General features: G+C 40.9%; 1 protein-coding gene and 1 pseudogene across 1 annotated transcript in view; both read right to left on the bottom strand.

Moving 5' to 3' along the window:
• Positions 1 to 623: 623 nt before the first annotated feature.
• The window catches only part of LOC128928033 (uncharacterized), a 230,242-nt gene continuing 217,971 nt past the window's right edge, over positions 624 to 12,894 (bottom strand). Inside the window, exons 3-4 of the mRNA XM_078339351.1 lie at positions 1,353 to 1,407; positions 624 to 839 (exon numbers count right to left, since the gene is read on the bottom strand). The gene's annotated coding sequence lies outside the window, so the exon portion shown is untranslated. The remainder of the gene's footprint in view (positions 840 to 1,352; positions 1,408 to 12,894) is intronic.
• On the bottom strand, positions 11,540 to 12,345 carry LOC144576515 (store-operated calcium entry-associated regulatory factor pseudogene; annotated as a pseudogene).

The following is a 12,894-nucleotide window of genomic DNA, read 5'->3' as shown; positions in this document are numbered from 1 at the left end:
AAAAAGATGCAATTCATATTTAGACACCCTGTTGACTGGTCCTATATTCTTTAACACATGACAGTTTTTGCCTTTTCAACTTATATTTTTATTGTTGAAGATCATTCATTTTAATCCTTATGACTCCCTTCTTAAATGATGGGAGCAAGCCTTTGGCATCTTGATATTCAGTAAAGTATCTGATACCAACAAGGACTAAAAGAATGTATGTGAGATTGAAATAAAAAATATCACGGTCATTCTTCCATGATCTTGCTCAAGCTTTCATATTCCCTGAATTTATTCCATGAGACAGAGGCCTAAGGTACCAGTGGTGCTTTGGAGAATATTAAAATCCAACTTACTGTCTTACACAATCCAAAGAAGAAGAACATTGAGTAAATCTAAAATTTAACAAAGATGTAACAGCTAGTCACTCCAAAGAATATAGGACACTGGAAGCCGGTCTTGATGGGAACAGGTGTTCACACAATCATAGAGCTGCAGCTTCCTCAGGATATCACATATACACAGTCAGTACGATCAGCCTGAATTCCCAGGACAGTTTCCTTTCAGTGTCCTGTGGAAGCTGCAGCTCATTGCTGACTGGGCACACAGCTGGCTGGGCCAGTTCTGAAGCTCACCTGGAGAAACTGCCTTCTGCTCCCCCAGGCTGGGCGTTTCCCTTACTGGCTAACCTGGTCCTATCTTTTAGGCAGAACCCTGATGGCAGGTTGTTGACCCAGGGCTGGGTTGAATTTGGACTGCTGGGCCCTCCTTTTCTTATTCCATATTTCAGTGCTCCGTGGCTTTCTCATCACACTGGTAGTAACTTCTTCTTAGCTCTTTGTGGCATTTCCCTGAAGGAATTGAAAAGATCACTGACTGATGATACAGTTTGGATATTTGTCCCCACCCAAATCTCATGTTGAATTGTAATTCCCAATGCTTGAGGTGGGGTCCAGTCGGAGGTGTTTGGATCATGGGGGCAGATCCTCACAGCTTGGTGTTGTCTTCATGAGAGTGAGTTAGTGCAAGATCTGGTAGTTTAAAAGTGTGTGGCACCCCCTGGCCACCCTCCTCCCACTCCCTCTCTTGCTCCTGCTCTGCCCGTGTGACGTCCCTGCTCCCCCTTCCCCTTCTGCCATTCTTGTAAGCTTCCTGAGGCCTCCCTAGAAACTGACCAGATGACAGCACTATGCTTCTTTTAAAGGCTGCAGAACCATGAGCCAATTAAACCTCTTTTCTTTGTAAAAAGTACCCGGTCTCACGTATCTTTGTAGCAATGCAAGAACAGCCTAATATAACTGATGCTGATGCTGCAATACTGGCTTGATTCCTCCCAGCTTTCTTCTGCTAAAACTGAAACTTACCCTTCTTTGGAGGAAGATGTGAAAACTGAGCTGTTATACTGGAACTCCAGTGAATCTACAAAGAAAAATCATTCATATCTTTTAATTTCTATGTAGAAGGGACCACCTTTTCTCCTGGAAAACCTAAAATGCATTTAACAATTTCTTCCTTAGAGTAGCAGTTCTCGATTCTGGATGCAAAGTTAGAATCACATGGGAGGTTTTTAAAATTTGCTCCACCCTAGATCAATTACACCTGAATATCAGAAGGGTGGGGCCTGAGATTCTGCATTGCTAACAAGTTCTGGGGGTGTTGCTTCAAAGACTTTAAGTAGCATGAACTTTCTAAAATGCTGGTTCACGTACGTTAGCATGCATCAAAATTACCTGGAGGTCTTGGGACCCACCCCTAGATTTTCTGATTCAGTTGGTTTTGAGCAGGCTTGAGAATCTGCATTTCTAACAAGGTCCCAGGTTATATTGATGCTGCCCATTTTGAAAACCATTATAGTTCACACTACCCCTGCCTCATCCGTACCCCAGCTTTTTTCTCCTTCTAACACCACTGTGGCTACAAGGGTGAAGACTTGAGAGCCTAGAGGGCAAGACCAAGGAATTCAGGTGGAGAGCCCTTAATCCTTTCAGTGTTCTTGGGTCTGATTCTCTAAATTTAACTTCAGGATTTGGTTAAAGCCACCAGCTATGACTCATACATTCTCATCTCTTCAACAGTCCCCATGTGCATGTCACATGTTTATCAAACAGAGGCCAACCTCACATTCACTCGGGTTTCCTCGAAACCAGTCACTCAGTTTCTAAAGAAAACAGGCACCTCCCTTGGCTGGGCCAAGGCTTTGGAATACTGAAATGAGAGGTTACAGCCAGTTGCGAAATATCTTTCCCAGAAAAGACCAACACCCACCTGGCATCTGAGGCTTTGGGAATCTGTTTGAAGCATATGGACTTTTATTATCAATTTGGCAAATTACTTGAAAGAGAATTTACTCACAAGAATCGTCTAAGGACAGAAATAGCATCTTTCTTTCTTTTCTTTCTCTTTTTTTTTTTTGACACCGTCTCGCTGTCACTCAGGCTGGTTTGCAGTGGTATGATCTTGGCTCACTGCAACCTCTGCCTCCCAGGTTCAAGAGATTCTCCTGCCTCAGCCACCTGAGTCTCTGGGATTACAGGCACGTGCCACCACGCCCAGCTAATTTTTGCATTTTTTAAAGAGATGAGTTTCACAATGTTGGTCAGGCTGGTCTCTAATCAAAATACTGACATGACTATGTAGCTGGTCAGGGGAATGGGAAGTACCTGCTGATGAGATAATTCCTTATTTATTATTCTTGCCCAAGGAAAGCTGCCATTACTTACTTCTCTGTTTTCATCTTTGGGCTCTGAGTGAAAGGAGGAGAGGACAAAGTAAATATAACTCCACTGTATGAAAAGGCCAGAGAAGTGAGAGTAACAAGCCAACTGACGATTCTACCTGGGCTTAGCTTGGAGAGGGCAGTCACAAAAGAGAATGATTCTATCAAGGAAGTTTAAAAAAAAAAAACAAACATTTCTAGAGCTTGACAGCAGCAAGTCAGGTTCCACAAATCTCCACCGGGTTGTTAGACAAAAACACCAGGCTTGGTCAGAGAGACCAGAAAGGAATACAACGAGATCACAGAACCAGACATTCTGTAACCGCTTCCTTTTAAACACAGATCTACATTAGCTCTCTCTTAATCGCTCATAAAATTAATCCTTAGCTGAGTGGACCCAGAAAACCGAGTATAGTCTTCATAATTTTCTGAATTGAAATCTTTGAATCTTTAGCATGATTTAAAATTCTCTGTGTACCACACAGTGAAAACTCGAGCTGAAACGGCACTCTTCCATCAATCCTATAGGGTCTGACTACTGTGTAATAAAAGAAAAAACACTAACCTACGCAACCCACTCCGAATTTTTCTAGTATTCATGTACCTATGAATCACTGGAAATCTCAGTAAAATGCAGATTCTGATTCAAAATGGCCTTGAGTGGGACCTAAGCTTCTGCATTTCTAAAAAGCTCCCAGGTGAGCCCATGCTGAGGTTCTCAAACACCTTGAGTAAAAATGATCTATTCCACCCAAACTGGTGTTTTAGATTACAACTCTTAAAGTGGCAAGAGAAAACACAGGAGACTTTAATGTAACATTTTCTTCTTTCTACATAAGTCACAAACGCAGGAATCATAATGGTAAAATAGACAAATTTGACCAAATAAAAATTTAAATTTCTACGTGTCAGAAAATCCTATAAGAATTAAATGACGAGATGGCAGATAGAAGGCAGGCCTACTTGCAGCTCCCACTTGCTCAGACAGAGGAGCGTGTGGAGACTCATATCGTGAACTTTTGCTCCAAGAACTACACCAGGAACGTACTAAGAAAGCTGAGAGAATCCACAGACACTTTTAAGGGACTGGATCACCGCTGCAGGCTCCCTGAGGTGCCATAAAACTGTGAGTCGGCTTGCTTTTTCAGCGGAGGCTGGTGGTCTGGGGCAAGTTCTCAGCCCTGGTCACCGGCTGCCTGGAAATAGACTCAGTGCTATTGCGGGGGCTTGGTGGGAGTGAGACTGGTCATCAGGATTGCCAGCTACATGGGAGTGGGGTGAGGTCTGTGACTGCCAGCTCTCCCCCACTTCCCTGTGACTCAGCAGATGCAGCCATAATCTCTTTGGGAACATAACTCCATTGCCTAGGAATCACACCCCACCCCTACAGCAGACCCCCCCACGAGGGGAGTCTAAGCTCAGACACATCTAACTCCGCCCCCACCTATTGGTCTTTCTCTACCTTCCCTGGTAGATGAAGACAAAAGACATAATCTTTTGGGAGCTCTAGGGCTGTGCCCACCTCCTGAGAAAGCTGAATACTTAACCAGGCATACCCAGGGCAAGTTTGTATCCTCCATAGTACTGCAGCTGATGCACTCTTGAAAGTGCCACCTCCTGGCTGGAGGCCAACCAACACGAAACCAGCACACTAAAGAAAAACAGAATGAAGGACCCTCAGAGAGTCCACTTCAATCCCCTCCTACCTCCACTGGAGCAGGTGTTGGTATCCAGGGCCGAAAGGCCTAAAGACCGTTCATAACACAGGACTCTTTACAGACACTCCACAGCACCAGCCCAGAGTCCAGGAGCTCTGCTGGGTGGCTAGACCCAGGACACCAGAGTCACTGCAGTTCAGCTGTCAAGGAGCCTCATTCCTGGGGAAGGGAAAGAACACCGTATCAAGGCAGCACCCTGTGGGACAAAAGAATCTGAACAGCAGCCCTTGAGTCCCAGATCTTTCATCTGACATAGTCTACCCAAATGAGGATGAACCAGAAAAACAATTCTGGTAATATGACAAAGCAAGTTGCTTTAACACTCACAAAAGATCACACCAGCTCAGCAGAAATGGATCCAAACCAAGATGAAATCTCTGAATTGCCAGAGAAAGAATTCAGAAGGTCGATTATTAAGCTGAACTAGGAGGCACCAGAGAAAAGTGAAGTTTCACTTAAGGAAATCAAAAACAAAGGAAATGAAAGAAAAAATCTTCAGTGAAATAGATAGCATAAATTTAAAAAAAACAAAACAATCACAACTTCTGGAAATCAAGGACAAGCTTAGAGAAATGTAAGATGTATTAGAAAGTCTCAGCAATAGAATCTAACAAGCCAAAGAAAGAACTTCAGAGCTCAAAGACAAGGCGTTTGAATTAACCCAATCCATCAAAGACATATTGAAAAGAATTTTTAAAAATGAGCAAAGCCTCTAAGAAATTTGGAACTATGGTAAATGTCCAAACCTAAGAATAATTGGTGTTCCCAAGGAAGAAGAGAAATCTAATTTGGAAAACATATTTGAGGGTGTAATCAAGGAAAATGTCCCCAGTCTTGCTAGAGATCCAGACATCCAAATACAAGAAGCTCAAAGAACACCTGGGAAATTCCTCACAAAAAGATCATTGCTAGGCACATAGTCATCAGGTTATTTAAAGTCAAGACAAAGGAAAGAATCTTAAGAGCTGTGAGGCAAAAGCATCAGGTAACCTATACAGGAAGAACTATCAGATTAATAGCAGATTTCTCAGCAGAAACCCTACAAGCTAGAAGGGATTGGGGTCCTATTGTTAGCCTCCTTGAGTGAAACAATTAATACCCAGAAATTTTGTATCCAGTGAAAATAAGCTTTATAAATGAAATACATAGTTTTTTCCAGACAAACAAATGCTGAGAGAATTTACCACTACCAAGCCAGCACTACAAAAACTGTTAAAATGAACTCAAATTTTGAAATACATCAAAATTGAACCTCCTTAAGGCATAAATTTCACAGGATCTGTATAACAATAGCACAATGAACAGCAACAACAAAAATACTAACATTGACTATAAATGACCTAAATTCTGCACTTAAAAATACCGAATGGTAGAATGGATAATAATTCACCAACCAAATTCCTGCTGTCTTCAGGAGACTCAACTAACACATAAGGACTCACATAAACTTAAGGTAAAAGGGTGAAAAAAGTTATTCCATGAACATGAATACCAAAAGTGAGCAGGAGTAGCTATGCAGATATCAGACAAAAAAACTTTAAAGCAATAGCTGTTTAAAAAGACCAAGAGAGACATTATATAGTGATAAAAGAACTAGTGTAACAGGAAACTGACACAATCCTAAACATATATAACGCTGGCGCTCCCAAATTTATGAAACAATTACTACTAGACCTAAGAAATGAGATAGACAAAAGCACAATAATAGTAGGGGATGTCAATACTCCACTGACAGCACCAGACAGCCCATACGGACAGAAAGTCGGCAATAAAACAATGGACTTACTATATCCTACCACAAATGGACTCAACAGATATTTACAGAACATCCTCATCAACTACTGCAGAATATACGTTCTATGTATCGGCAAAATGTAACGTTCCCCAAGATAGACCATCAGATAGACCACAAAACAAGTCTCAGTAAATTTAGGAAAATTAAAATTGTATCAAGTACTCTCTCAGGCCACTGTGGAATAAAATTGGAAATCAATCCCAAAAGGAATCCTCAAAACCATGTAAATACATGGAAATTAAATAATCTGCACCTGAATGATCCTTGGATCAACAATGAAATCTAGATGAAAAATAAAATATTATTTGAACTGGAACAAGACAAGTGTATTTCACATACAAATCTGTTTTCACACTACTGATAAAGACATACCTGAGACTGGGTAATTTATAAAGAAAAAGAAGTTTAATGGACCCCTAGTTCCACATAGCTGGGGAGGCCTCACAACCATGGTGGAAGCCATATTTTACCTGGCAGCCTTCTCTCATTTACAAGAGAGAATGATAGCCAAACAAAAGTGGAAACCCCTTATAAAAGCATCAGATCTCATGAGATTTACTCACTACAACAAAAACAGTATGGGAGAAACAGCTCCCATTATTCAATTATTTAACTATCCCCAACAACATGTGGGAAATATGGGAGCTACAATTCAAGACACAGCCAAACCATATTATTCAATCCCTGGCCCCTCCCAAATCTCATGTCCTCACATTTCAAAACCAATCATGCCTTTGCAACAGTCCCCCAAAGTCTTAACTTGTGTCAGCATTAACTCAAGAGTCCACAGTCCAAAGTCTTATCTGAAACAAGGCAACTCCCTTCTGCCTATGAGCTTGTAAAAGCAAAAGCAAATTGGTTACCTAGAATTGGAACAGCTAATTACCCAATGGCTGTAATTAGGTAAATATGACCATTCCAAATGGAAGAAAACGGCCAAAACAAAGGGGCTACAGGCCCCATACAAGTCTGAAATCCAGTGAGTGTCAAATCTTAAACCTCCAAAATGATCTTCTTTGACTCCATGTCTCACACCCAGGTCACACTAATGCAAAAGGTGGGCTCCCATGGCCTTGTGCAGCTCTGCCTCTCTGGCTTTGCAGAGCATAGTCCCATTCTTGGCTGTTTTCACAGGCTGGTGTTGAGTGTTTGTGGCTTTCCAGGTGCACGGTGCAAGCTGTTAGTGTATCTACCATTCTGGGGTCTGGATGATGGTGGCAGCCTTCTCACAACTTCACTAGGCAGTACCCCAATGGGGACTCTGTGTGGGGATTCACAATCCACATTTCCCTTCCACACTGCCCTAGCAGAGGTTATCCATGAGGATTCCACCCCTGAAGCAAACTCCTGCCTGGACATTCAGATGTTTTCATACATCCTCTAAAATCTAGGCAAAGGTTCTTAAACCTCAATTCTTGACTTCTGTGCACCCACAGGCTATACACCACATGGAAACTACCAAGGCTTGGGGTTTGCACCCTCTGAAGCCACAACCTGAGTTGTACCTTGGCCCCTTTGAGACATCCTTAGAGCCACTGGGATTCAGAAAACCAAGTCCCTAGGCTGCACACAACAGGTGGGCCCTGCCCACAAAACCATTTTCTCCTCCTACGTCTCCAGGCCTGTGATGAGAGGAGCTGCCACAAAGATCTCTGACATGCCCTGGAGACATTTTCCCCATTGTTTTGGTAATTAACATTTGGCCCCTCATTACTTATGAAATTCTGCAGCCAGCTTGAATTTCTTCTCAGAAAATGGGTTTTTCTTTTCTATTTCTTTGTCGGCCTGCAAATTTTCTGAATTCTTATGTTCTGTTTTACTTTTAAAACTGAATGCTTTTAGTAGCACCCAGGTCACCTCTTGAACACTTTGCTGCTTAGAAATTTCTTCCACCAGATACCCTAAATCATCTCTCTTAAGTTCAAAGTTCTGCAAATATCTAGGTTGGGGCAAAATGTTACCAGTCTCTTTGTTAAAACATAGCAAGAGTCACCTTTACTTAACAAGTTCCTCATCTCCATATGAAGCCACCTCAGCTTGGATTTCATCAGCTATATCATTATCAGCATTTTGGTCAAAGCCATTCAACAAGTCTCTAGGAAGTTCCAAACTTTCCCACATTTTCCTGCCTTCTCCTGAGCCCTCCAAACTGTTCCAACTTCTGCTTGTTACCCAGTTCCAAAGCCACTTCCACATTTTGGGGTATTTTTACAACAGCACCCCACTCTCCAATACCAATATACTGTCCTAGTCCATTTTCATACTGCTGATAAAGACATATCCAAGACTGGGTAATTTTCAAAGAAAAAAAGGTTTAATGGTCTTACAGTTTCATGTGGCTTGAGAGGCCTCACAATCTTGGTGGAAGGTATGTCTTACATGGCAGCAGGCAAGACAGAATGAGAGTCAAGAGAAAGCGGAAACCCCACATGAAACCATCAGATCTTGTGAGACTCATTCACGACCAAGAGAACAGTATAGGGGAAATTGCCCCCATGATTCAACTATCCTCTACTGGGTCTCTCCCACAACATGTGCAAATTATGTGAGCTACAATTCAAGATGCAATTTGGATGGGGACACAACAAAACCATATCAACAAGGATGCCCACAATCACCATTTCCATTCTACATAGTACTGGAAGTCCTAGCCAGAGCAACTAGACAAGAGAAAGAAATAATGGGCAACTAAAACAGTAAAGAGAAAGTCAAACTGTCAGTGGTTGATGATGATATGATCATATACCTGGAAAATCCTAAAGACTCATCTCCAAAGAGTTCGTGGAACTAGTAAGTGAATTCAGCAAAATTTCAGGATACAAAATTAATGTACACAAATCAGTAGCTCTGCTCTACACTGGCGGTGTGTAAGCTGAGAATCAAATCCAAATGGCCATCCCATGCTCATGACAGATAGAATCAATATTGTGAAAATGACCATGCCACCAAAAGCAATCTATAAATTCAATGCAATTCACATCAAAATTCCACCATTACTCTTCACAGAACTAGAAAAACAATCCTAAAATTCATCTGGGACCAAAAAAGAGCCCACATAGCCAAAGCAACACTAAGAAAAAAAAAATCCGAAGGCATCATCCAACTTCAAACTATACTATAAGGCCGTAGTCACTGAAACAGAATGGTACTGGTATAAAGACAGGAACATAGACCAGTGGAAAAGAATAGAGAACTCAGAAATAAAACCCAAATACTTAGAGCCAACTGATACTTGACAAAACAAATAAAAACATCAAGTGAGGAAATGACACCCTATTCAACAAATCGTGCTGGGATAATTGGCAAGCCATATGTAAGAGAATAAAACTGGATCCTCTTCCCTCATCTTATATAAAAATTAACTCAAGATAGATCAAAGATTGAAACCTAAGACCTGAAATCATAAAAATTCTGGACCTGAAATCATAAAAATTCTGGAAGACAACATCAGAAAAATCATTCTAAACATTGGCTTAGGCAGACTTCATGACCAAGAACTGAAAAGCAAATGAAACAAAAACAAAGATAAGTAGATGGGATTTCATTAAACTAAGAAGTTTCTGGAGAGCAAAAGGAACAGTCACCAGTGTACACAGACAACTCACAGAGTGGGAAAAAAATCTTCACAGTCTGTGCGTCCAACAAACGATGAATATCCAGAACCTACAACAAACACAAATCATCAAGAAAAAAAACAAACATTCCCATCAGAAAGTGAGCTAAGGACATGAATAGACAATTCTCCAAAGAAGATATACAGATGGCTAACTGGCATACAGAAAAATGCTCAACATCATTAATTAGCAGGGAAATACAAATCAAAACCACAATGAGATACTACCTTACTCCTTAAGAATGGCCAAAATAAAAACATCAAAACATAGTAGATAGTGTTATAGATTGGTGAAAAGGGAACACTTTTACCCTGTTGATGGTAATGAAAAGTAGTACAACCATTATGGAATACAGTGTTAAGATTTTTTAAAGAACTAAAAGTAGATCTGCCATTTGATCCAGCCATCCCACTCCTGGGCATCTCTCCAGAGAGAATACAAAGTCATTATATGAGAAAGGTACTTACACATGCACATTTATAGCAGCACAATTTCAACTGCAAAAATGTGAAACCAGCCCAACTGCCCATCAACTGATGAGTGGATAAAGAAAATGTGGTATATATACACTATGTAATATTACTCAGCCATAAAAGAATGAAATAATGGCATTCACGGCAGCCTGGATGGAACTGGAGACTATTATTCTAAGTGAAGTAACTCAGGAACGGAAAACCATACCTCACATGTTCTCATTCATACATGAGAGCTGAGCTTTGAAGGCACAAAGGCATGAGAATGATACAGTGGACTCTGGGGACTCTGGGGCAAGGGGGGCAGGGGGAGGTGAGGGATAAAAGACTACACATTGGGTACATATACACTGCTCAGGTGAAAGGTGCACCAAAATCTCAGAAATCGCCACTAAAGAAGTTGTTCATGTAACCAAACACCACCTGCTCCCTGAAAAAAACTATTGAAATTTTAAAAATTAATTTAAAATAAAAAAGTAAAAAAAGAAAATACTATAAACAATATTACTCAGGAAAAAAAGTGCTTATGGACAGGGATGGTCTTATTCTTTAACAATGAAAGCTCTTTTTTGTTGTTTTGTTTTTAGTTTTTTCTTTTTAATGTAAGATTGAAACAGACCGTTACAACAATATTTGAGATTCCACAGAAAACTACATGCTTTTGTTATTAAAAGACCTTTGTTGAAAAATTTGAGCTTTTCCTCTTATGAACTGAAGAACTCTAGAGGTTTTGAGCATTTTTGTCAGCGTTCACAACAACCTTCTAGATGCTTATTTTCTACATTTTTCCTAGAGACAGTAATATTTATTCATCAGAAAACCATCACCACCACTGAAGGATTCAAAGCTTCAGAGCTCAAAAGTGATCAGAACTCACGAATTAGCACAATTAGTAGCCCAAAGCTTGATTTAAATGTTTGAAGGACAGCAAACACCAAATATATTTAATAGTGATACCAATTAGAATATTATTGTCTCTATGAGGTATAACTCATTAGCTACAACCACCTAAGACTGAAATTTTCTGTACTTAGTTTCTGTCAATACAATGCCTTCATTCTTAATTCTCAGCTTCACAAATTTTAGACATTAAACAATATATGCTTAGCATTCCACAGGAATGATCACTTTCAAAAACTGCAATATACATCTGCATGTTATACTAACATACAACACATAAGTATTTTGTCATATATCAACTCTTAGCCTCAGATAATGGAATAAAAAAAGCTATACAGGACAAAACACCACCATTTCCCCAACTAATAACAGGTAGCCCTTTTTCTAAAAAGAAAATGGTGAAAAATCCAAAATTTTGGTACCCGATGTTTGACTTCAACTTTCTAATTTATTGTCTTCTGGTACCACCATATGGTGGTGCAGTTCTGGTTTTCGTGGCTGAGCCTGAACACACCGAGTAGCTGCCTGAGCCTCTACAGAGAGGCGAGGAAGCAGGACTCTTCTACAGGACAGAGAGGATGGGGGTTATGGTGGGTAGCACCAAGAGTCTGAGAAGAGTGCTATTGCCAAACAAATATCCTGATATTCCACCAGTTACCAAGCCAGGCCAGATCCCTGCTTCTGAATTTTCATATCCTTGTCATCTTGCAAAAGCACTGCCAAAATCAGAAGTTGTACCATGGCCGGTATTCTGCAATTCTGTGAACTCAGACTCAAAGCCTGGGGGAGGAGGTACAGCTGAGTCGGTGAATCTTTTGTGATCCTGGGGAAATGGAGGACACTCAGAATACAGTGGAGGAGAATATTGCCCATTGCTAAGGAACAGTTAATAGACTACAAAGGTGATAGTGAGGAGAAGCACAGGAGTAATCAATCCATCCGTGCTACAGGAATCCCTGGAGAACCTCTGATAATAATAGAAGAAAGAGGTAAAGCCACGGTGCTTCCCAGACTCCAATTTCCTCAGGCCAAGTTCCATATAATCTAAATTATCCCAGCCACAGGAACCTCTTAGTATATACTGTGTTCAGAGGACTCATAGACCTCGCAGCTCACCACAGTTTTTCCAAATTTGTATACAGTATCTAAGTCAGTCTTACCTTCCCACAGGGTTGTTCCAGCTCGTGACAGGGTCCCTGGTCAGCAGAAGGAAAAGCAGGCCGAGGAGCAGGCAGTGCCCGGCCACTTCCAGCCTGCAGGCCACCACCGTGGCACTCGGTGAAATGACGCTTGGCTGCCAGGTACCTACGGACTGACCAGGGTGCGGAGCATTGAAAGCTCTTAGAATGTCACCAAGAAAATGATCAATGAGTCAATAAAAACAAGAGTCAAATGACAAGAACAAATAGTAGTGGAAATGACAGGAGTCAAATGACAGGAAATGATCAATGAGTCAATAAAAACAAGAGTCAAATGACAGGAACAAATAGTAGTGGAAATGACAGGAGTCAAATGACAGGAAATGATCAATGAGTCAATAAAAACAATAGTCAAATGACAGGAACAAATAGTAGTGGAAATGACAGGAACATGAGCAGTGGAAGGAGGGGCTTACGTAGGAATCTATGCTTAACTCTACTCATAGTCAAAGGAATAAGATTGAAAACCTTGAGATTTTTTTTTAACCTCT

The sequence above is a fragment of the Callithrix jacchus genome, chromosome 10 (genome assembly GCF_049354715.1).
Source record: "Callithrix jacchus isolate 240 chromosome 10, calJac240_pri, whole genome shotgun sequence".
NCBI classification, from domain to species: Eukaryota; Metazoa; Chordata; class Mammalia; order Primates; family Cebidae; genus Callithrix; species Callithrix jacchus.
This window is presented reverse-complemented; position numbering and strand designations above follow the sequence as displayed.